This window comes from Lissotriton helveticus, chromosome 4_1 (assembly GCF_964261635.1).
Source record: "Lissotriton helveticus chromosome 4_1, aLisHel1.1, whole genome shotgun sequence".
Classification (NCBI taxonomy): Eukaryota; Metazoa; Chordata; class Amphibia; order Caudata; family Salamandridae; genus Lissotriton; species Lissotriton helveticus.
The window spans coordinates 213,292-233,003 of NC_136063.1; positions in this window are offsets into that span (position 1 = coordinate 213,292).

The following is a 19,712-nucleotide window of genomic DNA, read 5'->3' on the forward strand; positions in this document are numbered from 1 at the left end:
GCCATTATTGGAGGCCTGGATCCAACTGACCCTCAAATCAATTGTAGAATGATAAAGTTTTTGCAAACTCATGAAAAACTATTGAAAGCAAGCGAGTCCGTATCGAAATAATCTTATCTGGACACTTCAGTCTTGCGGATAAAAGAAAGATGGACATCTCTTATTAATATGTAAATACTGAATTGTTCTTTTATGTTTTATGCTAAGTTCACGAACAGGAAAATAAATGTTATGGCAAGATCATGAACACGAAAGGAAATGTTATGGAAACGTATCCACTGTTGTGGTTTTAAGCTAATATTTGCTGAATGTTTTTTTTTCTCTGTTACGCAAATTATAACAGTTTTTATTAGCTATACAATAAACAAATGTATTATTGATTATTTCAGTTAGAAACACGTATCCCAAGTGTTCCCATCACCTAGAATAGGACGACAGAGCCTGATCACTATTCGACTATGTAAAAATTAATATCCCTCAGGAAAGTTGTCATGCAATATAGACGAAAAATACAGATACAATTACTAAAATATATATTTAAAGGACAAATGTGCCTAACCTATGGTCTCACTGGTGCATGTAGAATTATACTTTTGCAGGGGTGTGAAACGAAAGTAATATGGTCAATGTAGTGCCAGTGGGTTGGCTTATCTTTTTTTTGTTTAAATCTTTTTATTAGGGTTTTTACATTTTCAAGCAAATTCCCTTGCGGGACATACAACAAAACACACGTCTTTCAGCATATACGTAAACAGTGTTCACCATTAGCAATCATGGTTTGACGATAGCAAATGGATTGCAGTCTTTGGAGTGTAGCAGGTATGAGGAGAAAAGGGATCCAGAGAGTGTCCCCTGAGTTTGTCGTCAGTCTGTGTCAACGTTGTAAGTCGGTCCTGGGTATGTCCGACCTCTCGCACAGTGTGTTAGCTGGGTCGGAGGGGACTATTGCCCCTTCAGTTAGTGAGGTACCCTTGTAGAGATGTGCGAGTGATTATTTATTTATTTATTTATTTTATTTTATAGCACTTATAAGGCGCGCAGCTACCCACAAAGGGTTTCCCGGCGCCAAGATAGCAGAGTCCAAAACACAACAGGAGAGGAGACAGTCAGCAGCCAACTATTTGTCAAACAGCCAAGTTTTAACACTTTTTCTAAATCTCAGATGATTTTCTTCTTTGCGTATGTGGGGGGGGAGTGTGTTCCAGAGGGTGGGCCCTAGGTAGGAAAAGGATCTCCCACCCATTCTGGCCAGTTTGTACCTGGGAACAGCAAAATTCGCTGCTGTACAAGAGCGAAGGTTGCGGTTGGGGAAGTAGGGCTTGGCAAGATCTTGTAAGTACCTGGGGGCAGTGCCAGCTTTGATTTTAAACAGATAGTTCAGGGCTTTGAATCGAATCCGATTTTCCACCCTTAGCCAGTGCAGGTCCCTAAGATGTTTTGTGATCCTAGCAGATCTAGGGATTCTGCATAGCAGTCTAGCAGCAGAGTTTTGCACAAGCTGCAGGCGTCTTATCACTGCTTTGTTGGAGCCCAGGTAGAGGATGTTCCCGTAGTCAAGCCGAGATGTAACTAAGGCATTGACTACGGTCTTCTGGGTAATAGGCGGTAACATCCAGACAATTTTGCGTAGCCATCTAAGAATGGTGAAGCACATGCCTGCCACTTTGTTGGCTTGCTGCGTCATAGATAGTCCATCATCTATGATAACCCCAAGGTTTCTAACCTGGGTGGCTGGTGGCGGGTGCCTACCCAACGACGTCGGCCAATGAGGATCACTCCAGAGGTCCTTGTTTTTCCCTAAGAGGAGGATCTCCGTTTTCTCCCCATTAAGTTTTAATTGGTTATCCGACATCCAGGTAAAAACTTTGTGAAGGCCTGTTTTGAGTGCAGATGGGGCAGACGGATCAGATTTGGAAAGTGAGAAAAGGATTTGTGAGTCGTCTGCATAGGTCATTAAAGCAAGACCATAACTCTCTGCAAGTTCAGCAAGTGGACGGAGGTACAAGTTGAAAAATAGAGGACTCAAGATTGAGCCCTGTGGCACACCGTGGGGGGAGTAGAGCACATCAGAACATGCCAAGGAAGAGGAGATCTGAAAGGTACGAAGGGATAGGTAAGACCTGATCCAATTCAGTGCCGTGCCACCGACACCATTCTCCTCCAGCCTGACAAGCAGTCTGGAGTGAGAAATGGTGTCAAACGCCGCACTAAGGTCCAACAGAACCAATGCGATCGTTTGGCCATCGTCCATTAGCTCCCTGATCTATTCTGTGACCCCAAGAAGGGCAGTTTCTGTGGAATATCCAGTCCTAAAACCGGACTGGGAAGAATGAAGCAGATCATTATTTTCCACGTAGATTGAGAGGGCACTATGGATGTGCTTCTCCAAAATTTTAGAGAAAGCAGGAAGTAACGATATTGGACGATAATTGGCCAGTATCGTGGGGTCGGCCGCCGGCTTTTTAAGCAGTGGACTTGATGAAGCAAAGCTTCGCATATTTTGCGGCTTGCCGAAGTCATGAACCTCGTTTATGTGTAATAAGGTAACATAAGTATGTTCTACTAACGTTTATTTTTGTTTAGGCAAAGTTTATGAAGCTTGCCTACGTGTATTTCTAATACACTTACCCCGTGTACTTTAACATGGCCGCTGCTTGTATTTTAGTTACTGCGCATGCGTCAGCCACACTCACGTGTCCTGACGCGTCTGCAGAAGTGGAGGGAAAGTTATGCGCATGCGTAATTCATAGCTGTGCTTATCATGTGGTACTGCTCGTGCCACTGCTCTTGTGCCGTATCAATATAGCTAACATTTAGAACGCATAAGTTTATTTCTTGATGATGAGTTAAAAATACAAACCCTGTGATGTGTTTTCATGATGACATTATTATGTATTAATTTGTTTTCGCTTACTTTTCATGTACCGCGGGGAATGGGGGTCTGTCTGTACTGAGAGCCATCTTGGAGGTCCCTTCTGCGCAGATGCGACTTTCCGGGGACCTGACAACCTTGGCTGATGGAACTTAGCCAGCTGGCACTAGTGGGCAAGATGCTCCTGAGAACTGACCTGCAAGCTCGGCTGAGCGGAGTCACATGACCCTACTACGTTACATTGTTAAAATGTCATTGTGTTTCTGCACAGTTTCTCCTGGGAACCCCAAACTTACTAGGCGGTACCCAAGTATGCTAATGAAGGCTTAAAATCTTGTATTGTGATTGGTGTGTTACCCAAATCCTACCTTAGGACCAATCGAAATTGAGGGATTCTGACACTTTGCAACATTGGGGGGTGGTACACTGTCCCCAAACTGTATATCTACCCTGGGTTCCCCTAGGGAACCGTCCGACTTGTCTGGTTTAGCTGACCTGTCACTGACCCATCGTACTCAATAGGTGACTGAAGATACAGAGCGCTGCGAAGCACTCTGTCCGAATTTGACCATAGACTAAGGTTCTACTGAACCTTAAAGTGCTGGCAAAGCACTTTACTGGGAGTTCGCTGACCCAATCGGGGTCTTGATCGATAGCTGCAGAGCGGGTGGAGCGCAGGCGTTGCTTCCGAACTGTGGGTTCCGGTCCTGTCCTGAGCGGTCCTGTCCTGAGGGTTTGCTGTCCTGTCCTGAGGTCCTGTCCTGATTCCTAATCCGAGGGTATCCTGTCCTATCCGGGGTGTCCATTCTGCACCTGCTGTCCTTTGAGGGGTATCCTTCCTTGAGGGTTTCCTGTCCTTAACTGACCCGTGGCCAGGGTTTGGTTTCCACACCTTTCTAGGTAAATATTGCTCTGAAACTCTTAAAATCTTGCACCTTCTGAATTTCTAACTTTTGCTTTAATAAAGTTCACCATTGCATATGTTATTTTTCCATGTCTTTCCGCAACTATTGAAAGTCATTTGCATTTTTCCCATAAGTTTGTTCCTATGTCTTCACACTTGTTAGAAATTATATTTTGCATTGCAGTTTGTCATTTTCTGATATGGTCTAGAACCTCATTGCCTAGATTGTTCAAAGGCCCGTTCACCTTAAGTGAAGCGTGTTACTCTTTATAGGCCCTCCTGTAGTTATACTTACATAGTCTGCCCTGTTCAAATAATTCTGATTAGCATAGTATCTTCTCGTTATACTTTATATCAGTATTTCAATGATTACTCTGTCATTGTTTCTTTACAGTTATATCATTTACGTTATCTTGGTTATTGATTGCCTTATTTTACTGTACCTTATGCACGAAACAATTGAACTTTAGATAAACATTTTAAAACTTCCAGTTGTCCGTGGTCATTTCAACAGTATTTTGAATGTTATTGGTTGGGTTTGTATTTTGCTGCCTTTCTTTTTACAGCTAGCTCCCTGATTCATTGTGGTCATTAGGTACCCGCATCGGTGGATGGTAAGTCGGGTGCACTGAGAAATAATAGAAAGGAACACACACACAAATTGGTAGAGCTCGTGAAGTCACCTGATCGATGTATATGGTGATTTGAAAGTATATGGGCCCTGAAGCCGGAAACGGCGAAAACTATTGGTCGGGTGGCCTCGCGCGCTCTATCAGTTTTACTGGTAGCCAGAGGATGGTTAGGGACTAGTTGAGAGTAAGGCAGGGATTAGTTGGACTAGTTGAGTCGGAAGCTGCTAGTATATTGATGCTGCTAGAAGAGCGGCTGTTCTAAGAGACCTGATCATTCTCTTGTGAATACGCTGTTTTGGAATTCATGAATTGCTGTATTGTTATTATTCTTGTTCTTATATTGTTATATGTACTAATCCATGCATTTGTCAATCGTTTAGTTTCTTGTTGTCCGAACTCCCCGGGGAATTGAAAGGGCAAGTGGTGAATAGAATCCATTGTCCTGAGGTCACAGGCTCGAGGAAAGTTAGGTGCAGGTTAGGATAACCGGGAAGCACTAACTAGGGGTTTCTGAATACATGTGTGAATAAATGACAGTAACGGGGTTCATTGGCAAAATTCCCATAGTGGCGTAACCTAGTAAGGGTCACATCGGAAGAGTAGCAGGTTCCTCGGAGCTAGCGTGAAAGCAGAAGGGTCCGCTGGGAAACCTTAAACTCGGAATATATCCCGGAAAGAAGTGGATGAGTTTAGGGGAATAACAGGTTCACCGATGCTAGAGTGAAGGGTAGGCGGAAGAGATCTACCCGCAGCGAGTGAAAAGTAAATGGAAGTAGTTTACTTGCAGTAAAATAATTCTTTCTCTGTCTAGACACTTGAGCACTGTGGCGAATGTGTATTTGTTGTAAAATAACCAAGCACTGAGCACTTTAAAAGAAAGAAAGTTTCCGTTACCTTGTGAAGGGAGGGAGTCAGTCGCGAAGCGCCTCTGACGTCACTCTGTGCCGCGCTGGGATTGGAAGAAGCAGCAGGCGGGTAGCGGAGCTGAGATTGTAAAGGAGGGGTGAGCGCCAGAGCGTGGGAACTGTCTCACGAAGGGGCCGCGCACCCATTGGCGGAGAATATTCAGAGTCGCGCACCCATTGGTCGCACGGATTTCCGAAGCGCGTTCTGATTGGAGGTAGTTTATAAACAAAGTTTAGCGTAGAGGTCGTATGTGGCACTCGCAGACTACAGGAACTCGACCTGATCCAAGGCACCTAGGGTTTGAAAGGGATCAGTGGAAGACTAATAGATACGATATTATGTACGGAACCAAGAGAAAATTGTCCCTTGTAAGTAAGGTGAAAAATTATTTCAAAACGGACAAACCGATTAAATCTAGGGAAGGTGTTCTTGTCCCACCACCTAATACTCCTGCCTCATTCATGATGTTTGACCGAGGGTACAATACCTGTGTGTGGTTGGAGAATTGGGTGAAGTACACAAAAGATGATGGAGTATTGGCATTTCCATTAGATGGGACTTTCAATGGTAGGATCCTATTTAATTTAAGGACTCGGATGAACGAATTGCATCCCAGACCGAGACTAACGCAGTATGAGGCATTAGAGGAATGGGAGATTGAGGCTTTTGAAAGAGAAAGACCCCGAATGGACAAGGGTTTGACCAAGTGGTACCCCAGGCTGAAACAGGAGTCCAGGGATAAAAGGATGAAACAGTGGAGGCAGAGCATGATTGTTGAGGGTCTGTTTCCCATGATGCCGGCATGTCATAACCCTGTAGCGGGTGAGAAAAGTACTGAAAAATGTAAACATTGGGGGGCCCCGGGGGAATCAGATGATGAATTGATAGATGACATCTGTAACAGGAGTCCGCCACCTTATAATGAGGGAACCCGACCTTCCAGTGTAGGAGATGCTCCCCGACGCCACTTCCTCAAGGAAGAAGACAGGTCCCTAGGACTGGGAGGGGGTGGTCAAGGGTTACCCTATTTTGAGAAACCCGAACCGACGGAAACAAGGGATATATATCCCAAAGTGCCCCCAAGTCAGGAAGAAAAATACTCACGTACAAAAATGTTCCTTCCCAGACCACTGTATGAAAAGGAAGAGAAACCATTGAATTCAGGACTGCCTTTTGTTCAACCTCCATATGAGGAAGAACGCAGGCCCTTTAATACTGGAACTTTATTCCCGAAACCAAATTATGGTGGAGGACCAAGTGAAACGCATCCTACTGCCCCGAGTTTTACTCCTCCATTGACCCCACAGATATTACATGACACAACTTTAAGAAGGATACTAGTGGAAAAGGAGCAAGAGGCCCTAGCTAGACAAAGGACAGAAATAATTCAGAAAATCTCCCAGTTAAATACCAGTCCTGAGGCATTGACTATTCCAGTAACTATTGGACCAGTGGTCCCGTAATACGGAAAGGGTCAGGGAAATCCGATTACTCCAGTTATGACCCCAGTCATGGCACCCCCGAGACAGGAACCGATAATCATAGATGATCAATCCAGTGAGTGCGAGTCTGAAGTTGCGTTCTTGGACTTGCCAAACAAACCGACCGGAAAGGGAATGCAGCAGAGACATAACCCTTTTAATACAAAAGAAATTAAATTAGAGTCAGCAACAGGTACTAGGAATGTCTCTCTGGTAACTCCGGATGAAATTGAGAGTTGGAGTCGTGAATTAGAGAAACAAACTCCGCAAACGAAACCTTTAGACCTCTACAAGCTGAGGGTAGAAATAGAAGAATTAATGGCAGGAAATGTGGGGTTGGATCGATTGAATACCTACTCTGAAGAAGAATTGTCGTTTATATGTAAAAGCTTTACAAGGAACACCAGAGTGCTCCACGAAAAACTGACCGAAACAGCAGTTAGTATGGGGGTAGATATCACAAAATCCAAGCCCTTACAGAAACCGTACAGAGCAGACTTCTCAGACAAAGATATAGAGCACCTGAATGTGGCGGGGAAAAAGTTGCAGATTAAAGAATTAATGGGGGTACTGCAGAAATGGGGAGATGTGGAAAGATGGAGAAGCAGGTGGGCGAAAAAGAGGGAAGAGGCTCGCTCCCGACAAGTGACTCCTGAATTTGCTTTAAGGGAGGTAGAGAAACCTGAACAGTTATGCCCCATGCGCGAAGTTCCAGGAGGGAAATATGTGCATGTCCCCTGGTCTAGACAGGATATTGTGTCCTTTACAAACGATTTTCCAAAATTACGAGAGAAACCAGTAGACTGGTACAGGCAGGTGGAAAGGTTCGTGAAGGTACAGAAATGTCTGTGGAAAGACCTGGATGGGTTTTTCGACATTGTGGTTCCGGTAGATTTATGGACCCAGTGTAAAATAGCCATAGACTGGCCTACTGAAGAGTACCCAAGAAATAAGGAAACAGGGGAGCCATCAAAGGATGTCATGCGAAAATATGAGCAGGTAATTCAGCATTTGAAAGAAAAGGTGCCCGCAAAGGAAACTGATTGGACAAAAATAGATAGAACAACACAGGAAAGGGACGAGACAGTGCACTCCTTCTATGAGAGGTTATTGCAGGTATTTAAAACATACAGTGGTATTGATAACATCGATTTGAAGGACATGACGCACTTTATTTACAGGTTTGTAAATGGTTTAAGACCTGAAATTTGTCAGTGGATAAAAGATAATAAAATCTGTTGGCATACAAAGAAAATGGATGAGGTCCTGCGGTACGCTAAGTACTGCGAGGACGAGATGGCAGAAAAGAAAAAGGCCCTTAAGGAAAAAGTGATGTGGGCTCAGGTGAAGCTCGCAGAACAGCAGGAAAAACAATTGAGTAACATGGTTAAAAATGCTGAGAACAAAAGTCCTGGGGGAGGGGGTGGAGGAAAGCCCCGGCCAAAATTTAGCAGGGAAGAGGCTATGAAGAAATTTCCCTGCCATCAGTGCGGCGAAATTGGACACTGGCGAAACGAGTGTCCCCAATTAATAGATGATAATGCAAAAACTCCTGATTTAACTCCACAGACGCAGAAAGAAAGACCAAGAAAGACTCAACCCCAGGTAAAAACAGTTCAGGTGCCTCGAGCACCCAAGCAGGTATACAGGGGAAAACAGGCAGAGGGTGAGGAGATAGAAGTTTGGGAAAGCGGTGAGAACAGAAATACAGCAACTTCGCAGTATCTGCTAAATGATACCTTCCTTTGTAATGATCAGGACTGACGGGGCCTGAGAGGGGAGGACGAGGAGTGCGTACTTGGCGCTTCCTTGCCGGTAGACCAGTCTGGACCATACATTGAAGGAAAGGTTGACGGAAATGATGTCACCTTTCTGTTGGACACTGGCGCTACCCGTTCTACTGTAAGAACAGTAGACGTTCCAAACCTACCCCTCTCGGGAGAAAATATCCAAGTAGTGGGTGTATCTAATCAATTGATTAGTACTCCTGTTACCGAACCAATGGAGATTTCAATTGGAAATTTTAAACAAATGCATAGGTTTGTCGTCTGTGACACCAGTCCAGTGAATCTACTGGGTCGTGATTTGCTGTGCAAAATGAACTGTACCATCTTTTGCACACCAAAAGGTGTTGAAATACAGACCCCAGATGAAGATGGCATTTATAAACTATTGTTACTTAGGCCTGACTCAGAAATTAAAAGATTGACCCTGCAGGACTTGCCCCAAGAACTCCAGGAAGCGGTAAAGCCAGAGGTGTGGGATTTCACTGGAAAAGATGTGGGACTAATGAAAGATGTGGACCCCATACAGATAGCCATCAAGGACAATGCAGTATATCCTAACACTAAGCCCTACCGAATGAATGCTGAAGTGAAAGCAGGTGTCACTCTGGAAATTCAAAAATTATTAGAAGGAAACATCATACAGGAAGTAATGAGCAGCCCATGCAACTCACCGATTATGGGCATCAAGAAGCCTAGTGGCAAGTATAGGGTAGTGCAAGACCTAAGAAAGGTAAACAAAATTGTAGTTCCTTGCTGCCCTATTGTCCCGAACCCAGCAGTGATATTGTACCAGATTCCTTGGGATGCTGAGTGGTTCACTGTGATTGATTTATGTCATGCATTCTTTTCGATACCCCTGCACCCCGACAGCAAATTTCTTTTCTCGTTTGCCTTCGAAGGTCACGTGTATTGCTGGAACCGGGTCCCTCAGGGGTATACAGAGAGCCCCTCTATCTTTAATCAGATCTTGAAAAAATGTCTGGAGACTTTGATCTTACCTGGGAATTCGGTCTTAGTACAGTACATAGACGACCTTCTACTGGCGTCTAAAAGTCATAGGGACTGTGTAGTTGACACCATTGCCCTCCTAAATCATCTATGTGAGAAAGGGCATAAAGTGGCCCCTGACAAACTACAGTTCTGTGCAAAATCAGTAAAATATCTAGGACACCAGATAGAAAAGGGTGTCAGAAAAGTCACATCAGAAAGAGTGAGAATAATTCAAAAGATGCAGTTGCCCCGTACTCAAAAAGACGTCAGAATGTTCCTGGGTGTACTAGGCTACTGCAGGCAGTGGATTCTGGGATTTGCAGCCTTAGCCCGGCCTTTGATAAAAATGACCACGAGAGGAATGCCAGACATTGTAGAATGGGACGATGAAAGCCTAATGGCTTTCACAAGACTGAAAAACTGTCTGTGTACAGCCCCTGCGCTGGGAATGCCTGATTATTCCAAAGAGTTTGCCCTATTCTGTGACACTCGCGATAATTGCGCATTGTCAGTCCTGACTCAAGAACATGGCACGACCAGAAGGCCTGTGGCCTATTTCTCTGCCACCCTGGACCCAGTAGCTGCTGGGTTACCAGGCTGTCTGAAAGCGGTAGCTGCTACCTGTGCAAGTTTAGAACAAAGTGAGTCCATTGTCATGGGACATCCTGTGACTGTGTATGTTTCACATGGAGTAGTAATTCTATTGACCAGAACTAAAACGCAGTATCTCACCCCTAGTCGGCTGACTAAATACGAGAGGATTCTTGTGGGTGCAGCAAATGTAAGCATTGTTAGGTGCGGTATTCTGAACCCTGCCACTTTACTCCCCGACCCCTTGGAAATGGAAGGTGGGGATGATGATGAACATGATTGCATTGATCTAACAGAGTTCAGTACTAAACCACGCCCAGACATAAAAGAAACGCCATTGCCTGAACATGATAAAGAACTATTTGTGGATGGTTCCTGTCTAAGACATGAACTAGGAGGCCTGAGTGCTGCTTATGCAGTAGTCTCTTTAACAAAAATTGAAGAAGCAGGTTACCTATATAACATCAAGTCTGCACAAGTAGCCGAATTGATTGCTATGATAAAAGCTTGCAAAATTGGGAAGAACCTACGCATAACAGTGTATACTGACAGTCAGTACTGTTATGGAGTTGTGCATGACTTTGGCCAATTGTGGCTACAGAGGGAATTCATGACTTCCTCAGGTACTCCCATTCGGAATGCAAAGGTTGTTCATGACCTTTTGGAGGCCATCCAGTTACCCAAGGAACTGGCAGTGGTAAAATGTGCTGCTCATAAGAAGAGCATGGACAAAGTATCACTGGGAAACGATTATGCTGATCGAGTGGCCCGATGGTGCGCCAGAGATCACTATATCGTAAATCCTAAACGAGGGGGGATCGGAGCCAGCTGCCAACTTCAGGTGTTTGAGGAAGTGCCTACTTGGGATGAAGTGAGAGAGTGGCAGGAGTCGGCTCCTTGGCAAGAAAGAGAGAAATGGAAGGAGGATGGGTGTAGACCGAGACGTGTGGATGGTGTGATTTTGGGCCCAACTGGTATGCCTGTGCTACCCCGACACTTGCTTGGCACAATGGCAAGATTAATACACGAAGGATCACACATTGGTAGGGATGCCATGATTCTGGTATTTCAACAGACTTGGTACAGTAAGAAATTCAGGAAGGTAGCAGAGTCCCTCTGCCAGAGGTGCCTGTCATGTCAACAGATGAACCCAGGCAAGAGGACAATGGTTGAACTGAGCAAAATTGGGAGATCAGGGGGTCCCTTTGTAAAGATACAGATTGATTTCATCACCATGCCCCGTTGTGAAGGAAAGCGATATGTCCTTGTCATTGTGTGCGTATTTTCAAAATGGGTAGAAGCTTACCCTACTCCCCAAAGTGACGCACTGACAGTAGCGAAGTGTTTACTAAAAGAACTGATACCTAGATTCGGGATACCATTCATTATTGAATCAGATAAGGGTGGACATTTCCAGAATGAAATACTGGCTGAACTCTGTAAGGCCTTTGGAATAAGGCAAAAACTTCATTGTGCATACCACCCAGAGGCTTCTGGAATAGTGGAACAAGTAAATGGAACTATCAAAAACAGACTAGCAAAGCTGACAGATGCTACTGGCATGACCTGGGTGAAGGCCCTGCCCCTGGTCCTGATGGGACTGAGAAGTGTTCCTGACCGCAAGACAGGCCTAAGTCCCCATGAAATCATTATGGGAAGAGTGATGAGACAAGCATGGGTGCCAGGAAGCAAACTGTTGAGTATTACTGATGATTTGGTGCTTGAATACTGCAGAAGATTGGGTGACCAAGTGCGTTCTATCTCTCGCCAGATTGGAGACGACGGCATCCTCAATCCAACGACTCCTCTCCACAGCTTGGTTCCAGGAGATTGGGTCAAAATAAAGAAGCACACTCGATCAAACTGTCTGGCACCAAGGTGGGGAAAGAAACGCCAAGTAATCCTGGTAACAACAACTGCAGTGAAGGTCGCAGGTATTCCCCAGTGGATCCACGCTGGACACACCCAGAAGGTATTACCAGACAAAGAATTTGCAGAAGAAGGGCAACCAGCAGAGGACTCTGCAGGAGCCAGACCAGAAGCAGCTGACAACGAGCAGCCCAGCACCAGTCAGGTTGCAGGAACAGCAGACGTTGGCCCAGGAGTAGTTGACTACGAACTGCCAAGAATCCAGCCTGCTGAAGAGGTCCAGGAAACTGAGCCAGGAGTAGCTGAAGACGAGCTGCCAAGCATATGGCCAGAAGAATGGATACCGATGATTGATCTGACCGAAGATCCCATCAGAACAAGAGAGCGACTTTGTGAAGGTAGGGAGTGGACTAGTCAGGAAAAGCAAGGCACAGGCGAAGAACCTCAGCCGCTTGAGATTCACATCAAAACTGAGGAAGGAGAAGGTCAGACAGGGACAGAACAGGTGTTCGATACACCACCGCTAACACCTGATGTGGATAAGGGACAGCTTAGAAATAGAGTGATAGTTCGAGCAGAAGAAAATCAAGAGATCGAAGTGCTTGAACAGGATCAGATAGGGTTAGAAGAACGGGTTCAGGAAACAGAAACAGAAACAGAAACAGAGACAATCGAAAGCCAAAAACAAAATATTCCTGAACTAGGCCAGATTAGTAACCAGGCAGAAGAAATTGATGCTAGCCCTGGAACTAGCGAGATAAGAGAAGAAGAAGAATAAAGTGAAGCAGAATTGCCACAAGCTAAAGAGAATAAGAGGATAAGAGAAGAAAGCGAAGTCCAAGTACCAACTAAGAGACTAAAGAAAAGAAACAACCTTGAGCCTAGGTTCGTAAAGAGATTGAGGCTAAGGATAAAGACAGTGGAAGAAAAACGTGCAGAAGCAAGGAGAAGTGCACGGATAGCAGAGCAAGAAGAAAACTCTTCCAAAAGAAGGAGTGAACGAATAAAAAGACAAAACAAAAAGTACAAGTCTCCTGAATGGACACTCGTTTTGGAAGAACTTGAAGATCTTGATATAACTGACGTAAGCGACGGAGAGCCCGTCCCTGAGTACTCTGCTGAAGAAGAAGACGAACCACCGTGAATTTGCACAAAGTAAGCTAGCTGTGTAAAGACACAAAGAGAGGTCGAGAAACTTCTTCTGAGTCGAAATGTCTGATTCAACTGTGAATGGTAGACCAAGTTGCAGTCGTTGCAAGACGTGCTGCAAGGTGTGTATATGTAGTATAGTAGTACTGATAGTAATATGGATAGGACTAACAATCTTTATACCCTTTACTGTAAGTAAAGATACTAACATTTTCCCTACTGAAACTGTAAATACTGACAGTGAGGAGTTGACAACACAGAGTGTAGCAAGACATGAGAGAGCACTGAGACAAACAAAACGAGACTTAGAAGCATCAGATGAGGGAGGACTACATTATCATGGAATTAAGAACAGGACACACTTAAATGTTTTTGCAAACTTGGTAATACACTATGTAGAGACTATGGAAATTGAAGATTGTTATGTCTGCATGAAGCTACCTACCTCTGTGGCTGAAGGCGTGACATACCATCACTTGCCATTGACATATGGAATTTCTTGTAGCATTTTAGCTAGTTTATTTTACAAAAGAGGACCGTTACAGTACTATTACTCTAATAATGACGTGATCTTTTCTGAACTTCCTATACGTGGGAACTTGAATCCTGTACATACCAAAAGCGACACCATAAGATATATGGGAGACTACTTTCTGACTATAGGTAACATTGACATAGCTGATGCACACAGAGATAACTTGACTTGTTCTTTGCGTGAACAGGAAAAGATGTTCCTGAACATGGCAGAGAAAAGAAGAATTAAAATACAAAAGAAGGCTAATGACGAAAGTCAGAAAAGGCCAAAGTGGGCAGAGAACATGGAAGGCACCTCAAATGGTGGGGCGGGACCTGCTCTGTTGCTGGATTTTGAAAAGAAAGGCAAGCTATGTCTTCACCGCGAGAAGACTAGCTATTATAATAATGTTTTCATTGGTTCCAGTGAATGCGAACATAATTACAAGGTAATTGGAGGTTGGGGTTTCAAAAATGGGTCAGAGCCTGTGTTTCCTGGAATTTATTATATTTGTGGGGACAAGGCTTATTTCAAATTGCCGGATCACTGGTATGGAAGCTGCTATTTTGGCATTGTCTTCCCGAAAATATACCATGTGAATGGAAAAGCTGGAAGCAATGAAGATACTAATGGCTTAGTGCGTAGTAAAAGAGAAAGTATAGGTGAAATTATGGGTAGTATTTTCAGTGCACTGATACCTGGAGTGGGAGTGGTTCTGAACACTCACAGAATTTGCAAATTGTCTACTATAGTGGATGTGCTGTCTACTGAAACAGCTCATGGATTTCTGCTGGTCAATACCGAAATGGTTGCGATCAGATCAATGGTTTTACAGAATCGACTTGCTCTTGACACCTTATTAGCGAAAGAGGGCGGAGTCTGCCGGATGTTGAAGGCGCAACATTGTTGCACTTATATTCCGGATAAAAGTGTACAGATCAAAAGATATGTGAAAAACATTACTAATTTGACAAAGGAACTCAAACCACTCGAGGTTGATAGTGCCTGGAAGAGACTGGTAGATGGTCTCTCAAATGTAGGTCATTGGCTTGCTAGTGTAGGTAAAAGCTTATTGTTCAAGATACTGATGCCAATTGGTATTATAGGTCTTATTGTATTTCTCATTTTTATCTGTTGTAAATGCCGCAAGCGTACCAAGAAGCACGAGGTAAATGCAAGAGGGTTGAAACGGAGTGTGGATGAGATTGAATTAGAGGAAGTGAATGATCAGATATACAAAAAGGTGAAGACTTCTCACCCTACTAGAACTGAGAGAGAAAAGTTAGAACGATTGCTGTAAGAGATAGAACTTTATAAAGTGTGAAAGAAAGTTGGCATCTGGTTCCATTTTTTGTGATGATAGTAAATATCATCAAAGAGGGGATTGATGAAGCAAAGCTTCGCATATTTTGCGGCTTGCCGAAGTCATGAACCTCGTTTATGTGTAATAAGGTAACATAAGTATGTTCTACTAACGTTTATTTTTGTTTAGGCAAAGTTTATGAAGCTTGCCTACGTGTATTTCTAATACACTTACCCCGTGTACTTTAACATGGCCGCTGCTTGTATTTTAGTTACTGCGCATGCGTCAGCCACACTCACGTGTCCTGACGCGTCTGCAGAAGTGGAGGGAAAGTTATGCGCATGCGTAATTCATAGCTGTGCTTATCATGTGGTACTGCTCGTGCCACTGCTCTTGTGCCGTATCAATATAGCTAACATTTAGAACGCATAAGTTTATTTCTTGATGATGAGTTAAAAATACAAACCCTGTGATGTGTTTTCATGATGACATTATTATGTATTAATTTGTTTTCGCTTACTTTTCATGTACCGCGGGGAATGGGGGTCTGTCTGTACTGAGAGCCATCTTGGAGGTCCCTTCTGCGCAGATGCGACTTTCCGGGGACCTGACAACCTTGGCTGATGGAACTTAGCCAGCTGGCACTAGTGGGCAAGATGCTCCTGAGAACTGACCTGCAAGCTCGGCTGAGCGGAGTCACATGACCCTACTACGTTACATTGTTAAAATGTCATTGTGTTTCTGCACAGTTTCTCCTGGGAACCCCAAACTTACTAGGCGGTACCCAAGTATGCTAATGAAGGCTTAAAATCTTGTATTGTGATTGGTGTGTTACCCAAATCCTACCTTAGGACCAATCGAAATTGAGGGATTCTGACACTTTGCAACATTGGGGGGTGGTACACTGTCCCCAAACTGTATATCTACCCTGGGTTCCCCTAGGGAACCGTCCGACTTGTCTGGTTTAGCTGACCTGTCACTGACCCATCGTACTCAATAGGTGACTGAAGATACAGAGCGCTGCGAAGCACTCTGTCCGAATTTGACCATAGACTAAGGTTCTACTGAACCTTAAAGTGCTGGCAAAGCACTTTACTGGGAGTTCGCTGACCCAATCGGGGTCTTGATCGATAGCTGCAGAGCGGGTGGAGCGCAGGCGTTGCTTCCGAACTGTGGGTTCCGGTCCTGTCCTGAGCGGTCCTGTCCTGAGGGTTTGCTGTCCTGTCCTGAGGTCCTGTCCTGATTCCTAATCCGAGGGTATCCTGTCCTATCCGGGGTGTCCATTCTGCACCTGCTGTCCTTTGAGGGGTATCCTTCCTTGAGGGTTTCCTGTCCTTAACTGACCCGTGGCCAGGGTTTGGTTTCCACACCTTTCTAGGTAAATATTGCTCTGAAACTCTTAAAATCTTGCACCTTCTGAATTTCTAACTTTTGCTTTAATAAAGTTCACCATTGCATATGTTATTTTTCCATGTCTTTCCGCAACTATTGAAAGTCATTTGCATTTTTCCCATAAGTTTGTTCCTATGTCTTCACACTTGTTAGAAATTATATTTTGCATTGCAGTTTGTCATTTTCTGATATGGTCTAGAACCTCATTGCCTAGATTGTTCAAAGGCCCGTTCACCTTAAGTGAAGCGTGTTACTCTTTATAGGCCCTCCTGTAGTTATACTTACATAGTCTGCCCTGTTCAAATAATTCTGATTAGCATAGTATCTTCTCGTTATACTTTATATCAGTATTTCAATGATTACTCTGTCATTGTTTCTTTACAGTTATATCATTTACGTTATCTTGGTTATTGATTGCCTTATTTTACTGTACCTTATGCACGAAACAATTGAACTTTAGATAAACATTTTAAAACTTCCAGTTGTCCGTGGTCATTTCAACAGTATTTTGAATGTTATTGGTTGGGTTTGTATTTTGCTGCCTTTCTTTTTACAGCTAGCTCCCTGATTCATTGTGGTCATTAGGTACCCGCATCGGTGGATGGTAAGTCGGGTGCACTGAGAAATAATAGAAAGGAACACACACACAAATTGGTAGAGCTCGTGAAGTCACCTGATCGATGTATATGGTGATTTGAAAGTATATGGGCCCTGAAGCCGGAAACGGCGAAAACTATTGGTCGGGTGGCCTCGCGCGCTCTATCAGACTAACCATAGCGTGTTTCCATAGCGCTGGAACTGTGGCCTGTTCTATGGAGGAGTTAAGTGTCTCAGTTATGATGGTCAAAGCAGAGTCCTCCAACTGGCAGATGATGCTAATAGGAATAGGGTCTCGTGGGAACCCGACTTATGTTTGTGTAACTGGGTCGGACTTTGAGCTGCCGACTAGAACTAGGCTAGTAACGATGGAAGGGTTGTACCTCCCGAAAAGTAACCAGGGAGAGAGAACGAAAAAATAAAATGATGGAGGGGCGGCGGGGGGGGGGGGGGGGGGTGGAGAATCGCGGTGGATGAGGGCAAGCGGTCCATTCGGTCAGCATGTGGACTGGTCCCCAGGTAACGGGGGCTGGTGTGCACACCCCGAAGATAGGGAGGTGGGGGGGAACGGACCCACAACACCGGCAGGCGATCTCCTGAGCAGAGACCACCACACGCTGCGTGCCAGTTCACCTACTCATTCGGTGGCGGGGGGGCGCGGGCTGGGGCCTCGAGCGGGGTCGCACGGCGGGGGCAGTGTCAGTTCTGGGGCGTCCTCCACGGCTGTCTCTAGCTTAAATTGTATGAGAAGATGTGCCCGTTCCATAGAGATTGGGTGTTTGCGTGAACCCTTTACCTCCTCCTCCCTCAAGATCTCTTCTGCTGCCCCCCACTTATTTACCGCTCCTATCCAGGCCGCCTCCAGCGGTCCCGAAGGGGACCTCCAATGCATGGCTATGTTTCTTTTTGCGAGGAGGAGGATTAGGGATGCAAACCGCCACTGTAGTTTTTCAGACTTCTTCTTCTTGTAAATCCCCAGGGCGCATGCCTCCCACGTGTCAGCATGCTGGAGGTGGACCAAGGTCTGTAAAGTGTGATGTACTTTAATCCAATACGGTTGCAGAGATAGACAGTCCCAGAACATGCGTTTGAAATTCGTGCTTGGTGCCTGACACCGGGGGCATTTGAATTCCGTGTCTGGGTAGAATTTCTGTCGTTTTTCAGGTGTAAGATACGCACGGTGTAGGACATTATACTGTATATTCTTAAAACTGGAGTTGCTGGAGACATTTTTTGAGTATTCTAGCGCATGTGCCCACTCCTTATCATGAAAACTAGGCCTGCATCATCCTCCCAAGTTTAACGCAGTCTGTCCAAGGGGACTTTAGTCAGCTCCCGTATGGCCTTATAGTGGCACGTCACTAGATGCCTGCCCGTCCCCATCTGCAGTATCGTGTGTAGCACTGGGTGCATAGGGGATCACCACTTCTCAGGTCCCGATGTGCTCAGCCACTATCTATCAGCTGCCTATGTGTCAGGAATTATCGCCGCGGGAAGTCGTACCACTCAATTAGCTGGTCATACGTTTACAGTTGCCCTTCGTGGAACAAGGCTTCCATCTCCGTTACTCCGCTGTCAGTCCACGCCCGCAGGTCTCCCTCGGCATAGTATCCCTCTTTTCGAGGAAAGCCCACCAAGGGGAGCAGAGGGGAATACAACGGTTGCCCCCTCGACAGTCGGTGGATCCGCAGCATGCACTTACGGGCTACAGTGACCTGTATCGGGTGTGTGCAAACCGCTTGGAGCCTGGCATTAGTAGTCGTCGAATGGCGGGCAATGGCAGCCCTCCCCTTCAGGGATCGTTTTGCCCATGTGTCTCTCAGCTGTCCAGTGAGACAGCCATTGGAGTTGCGCGGCTAGAAAATACGATTCGAAGGACGGGGCGGCCAGGCCTCCTTCTGTTGTGGGTAGCTGCAGAATGCGCAGGGCTATTCTCTGCCGCCAGTCTCCCCACATCAGTGTCATGAGAAGTGTGTCTAGTTCGCAAAAGAAGGACCGGGGCGGGATCACTGGTAGATTTGTGAAGTGATAAAGGAGTCTGGGCACCATTATCATTTTGGCTACGGCTATCCGCCCTATGGGTGCCAGTGGGAGTGTCTTCCAAAAACCGATCGCAGAATGGAGGCCTGCCAACACTCTACGATGATTTCCCTCGTACAGATCCTCAGGTGAATGATACAGGCGCACTCCTGGGTTGGCTTATCTATAATAGGATATAAAGTATGGTTGGTGACACATGTGAATATGGTGAAATATTCAGTGAATACGTGGGAGTTCATGAACTGTTAGAGGAAAGATGAGGGGAAAGTGAGTATATAGATCACTGTATTCATGACCTCGCATTCCAGCATTACAGTAATTACATTCTGTTCATGTATGTTCTAAAATCACCATATGAATGGTGTTGGTGAATAAATCTCAGTCATATTGTATACAGACACAGAGATGAGAGTACAGTTACAAGATGAGAATAAACTGATGCATTTTTGAGTTAGGACTTGTTTTCGCCTTGAAATGATTGTGGATAACAAAACAGTTAGATCCACATGTCAGAATATATAACATATATCTCAGTGCAGAACTTCATGCCACCAGAATAAACACATAAAAAATCATCTTCATAAATCCATCTGTATTCATGCCATATTGTCAGTGATTGCGCAAATTAGGCATGTGTCCTGGACATGTCTAAACATTTTAAAGAAGAGATTATCCAGATGTTATC